This window comes from Seriola lalandi, unplaced genomic scaffold (genome assembly GCF_002814215.2).
Source record: "Seriola lalandi dorsalis isolate HSWRI2012SDOR001 ecotype SW California unplaced genomic scaffold, Sedor1 jcf7180002054973, whole genome shotgun sequence".
NCBI classification, from domain to species: Eukaryota; Metazoa; Chordata; class Actinopteri; order Carangiformes; family Carangidae; genus Seriola; species Seriola lalandi.
In genome coordinates, this window is record NW_019525523.1 from 1,891,902 (window position 1) to 1,895,412 (window position 3,511).

At 35.0% G+C, this 3,511-nt stretch overlaps 1 long non-coding RNA gene across 1 annotated transcript; it reads right to left on the bottom strand.

The window, feature by feature from the left end:
* Positions 1–391: 391 nt before the first annotated feature.
* On the bottom strand, positions 392–3,084 carry LOC111646616 (uncharacterized). Its single transcript, XR_015436469.1, has 5 exons — positions 2,876–3,084; positions 2,608–2,631; positions 2,304–2,416; positions 1,845–1,994; positions 392–1,509 (listed from the first exon to the last, which is right to left on the bottom strand). It is a non-coding gene; the product is annotated as an uncharacterized LOC111646616 (long non-coding RNA).
* Between the last annotated feature and the right edge of the window lie 427 nt (positions 3,085–3,511).

Here is a 3,511-nt window from a genome sequence, read left to right on the forward strand (position 1 = left end):
CGTAATAATTAGAAGACATTGTGTCTCATCAAGTTACAACTCTGCATTTTTATCTTGTGTCAATTTTGGATATTTATTGTTGATTATTTTTCTGTTTAAAATCAGTATTGTATACAGGGATGTTCATTTGTATATTGTTTGTGCCAATTCTCAAAGCTCCATGTCAGAAAGGATAACAGTATGTGTGCTGGGACAATGGTATCTAACATGGTCATGTATCAGAAATAAAGCTACTAATAAAGGAAATGAACTGTGTCATTTCCTGTTGTGTAGTTGAGCTCAGGAGGCTCTTGGTTTAGTTCATTGGTGAATTCTACTCTTGCTGCAGTTGCTTTGATGGTTTAACCACAGACAGATACATTTTGTTGATGGTCAGTAAACGAAGCACACAGAGGATGAATATACTTTTATTGCCAACAGCTCAGAACAGAGCAAACAACAAGTTTCGAAATACAGAAGAGAAGTTTTGAGATTTTAAACCAATACCTTTAGAGATCTATCTGATAAAACTTTATCGGGCTTCTGTTCCCTAAAATAGACTCAAGATTTTCTAGAAAACATTTCACTATTACAGTGTTGCAGTCTGCTGTTATTGCCGCTCTAAGATGTTCCACTGCAGTGTTTTTAACGCCTTCATGCCAAGCATTTGATAAATCTTTGCTCGTTTTAACTTGTGCTTTTGGTGGAAATGTGGATGAAGCAATAACCTTTTCCCCTCTGTCCAGATGTTCTTTAATAGTAAAAGGCTCATTAATTTGTTGTATATCGTACTTAGCCTTTTTAAACTCCTCTAGTAGTTTGTTTCTATCTTTGCCTTCAACAGTGGACAGTAACTGCTGTAAATCAATTTTATTCAGTGTTTCACCTATATCCTTGCTGTCCAGTCGGAAGGTGATATCATGTGTTTCCGCAATTAAGTAAAGAGGATCTTTGTATCCATCATCTTTTAAAAAATTTCGTCCAATTGGTCCCCAAAATTGTGTAAATAAGACATAAGTAAAAATTCCGTATTTACTGAACCATTCACGGGCTTTTACTGACAACAGATACATACAAGGGTCAATATTCTGAGTTTCTCTCTTTAGACATGGACTATTATACGTGTAAATCATAATACATTCCACTTTGGGTCCTTCATTCTGTTTATTCGGTTGTAGAAATTCATCAATTTCTTGAATTAATAGCTGCTCTGTGTGGACATGGAATTTAGCTTCAGAATTCCCCTTCGATCGAAATTGTGGCTTAGACTTATAAAACTTCGTTTCATCACCTTCCAAAAAAATAACAGCTAATGCATGTTGATTTGTCTTTCCAGCGTGTTGATTACGGTAATGTTTGTGGAAATGCTCCCATTGCATATCTGTAATGGGTAGGTTTTTTTTTGTATTTATATTATTTAATAATATGAAATCAGTTCTTGAAAAGTTATTTAATTTAAATGTAAAATTAGAGCAAACTATTTTATTTTTCAGGTGAAACGGGTCATCTCTCTGCTGACTGTCTTCTTCCCTGAATAGTGAAAAAAGTTGGACTTAATTTAATCCACAGGTAAAAATCATGTGTTAAACATCATGTTATTTAACTGTTCAGCTGCAAATGAGAGTAATGAATGATAAATCAAACGATAAATGTACTTCATGATGTGTTGGATTATTCCTACTAGAGTCAGTCCAACATTATCAGATTCACAAAGACATTGTAGCACAGTTGTTACTGATTTTTTACAGGTTCTTAATAAATTGGTGAATGTGGTGAAACTGTGCTGGTAAAATTAATTTCTTGTCTATTCAATGCCTCTTTCAAAGCAAATAATCAGTATTAGGTACATTGTGTTTAATACTTACATTATCTGTGTTTCTCCACCGTTGGCGCCAACACTGAGGCAAAGACTCAAATGGTGAACATCATAATCTTTGCTGAACTCAAATGAGAAGCGCAGCAAGACCTTTGGCGCTTGAATGATTTCATGTGGCGTTATGAAGGTTTTGAAAAAGCTGGATGGGAAGAAGTTGTCAAATGTTAAATTATGGTGGGATGTTTTGTAATAACTTAAATGAAGACCTAAAAGTCAGCATTGTTAAACTAATTTCAGCTGACAGAACAAATTAAATTCCAATATTAAGTAAAGTCACAAAGTATACCTAAACTATGTCAAATAAATTATGTTAAAAATTTTGATTATTATTAAACATTTCCAAATTCGCATTTACTGGAGACAGTTAGATTTGCTTGACACCATCTTTACACATTTAGGACCAATTGTTCATAAGTAGATGGAATAAAAACATTTCACTTCTCTGTACATTTGGGGTAAGGGGAACTGTAGCTCCTTGGTAATGGTTGAAAACATGTCTCCTCTCTCAAGTATTTCAGGAACAAGTTGTTGGCGGCTGTCTGTTGTTGGCTTCCTTACCATCTAATACAGAGTGCACATATAAACTGAGTCTAAGTTATGTTCTTAGAAGTGACATAAAGTGTTACAGATTATTATAGATCTTTTAAACATTACTCTAATAGTTCAACATCTCCAAACAATCGTCCGTGTCTTTGATCATTTCACCCTTTTGTTTAGATTTTTTATATATAATGTTTAGAATAACCAGTTACCTGCATGGTAAGCGGCTGCAGACACTAGAGAGAAAAAATAAAGTAGATTAATGATATAAAATATTTCTGACAGAAATATAAGTATAAATATTAATCAGTTATATATATATAGCTCTTTTTAAAATGAAATTAAACTCACTAAGCTCGTCTGTATAAGTAAAAGCAAAATTGATTGACATTTGGTTTGATGCTTATCATAGCAGGAACTAACAGTTTCACACACCTTGAAAAACAAAAAGAGAATTAGTTTAAAATTGTAGTGACTTACCAGATGCCTGCGCCAGTCACCCACCCCAGCAGGGGTAAGCAAAGCTTGAGAACAAAAAAAACTACTAACCCTTAAATGTCAGAAAGTTTTACCAAATCAGTATTCTGTTTAAGGTTTGCCCACCCCTGCCAGGGTAAGTCGTTTGGTTCTTGTTCTTTGGCTTCTTGTTTTGTGTAATGCGCTGAAGATCAAGTAACATTCAAGTTACTATGTGACGCAATCCGCCACCAGCACTTATATATCCCTCCATTGTCCAATCATTTTGGATTATCTGTTGTCTCCGTGCCAAGTTTCATTACGTTAACAGGAAAGAGTATGGGTTGTCAAGTTAAGGGGGTGGGGAAAGCACAGTGTGTTGCAGATAATCACACTGTCATGAGTGAGAGAGACTAGAGTCAAGGCAGAGATAATGGGCGGATGTAGGAAGCTGAGGTTTCGAGGCGTGTACTTAATGTGAAGGGGCGTGCCAGATGAAGCCCGGCTTTAGGTTTCTTTTTCCTGAAAACCACGTGGCCTATAATAAATGAAAGCTTACATTGCTTGGGACACAATTTTTCATTTGCAATGTCATCATATTACTGGCCAAGTTTTATTTATATCCATAAATGTAAGGTGTTAAAAACTAAGCCCTCTAAA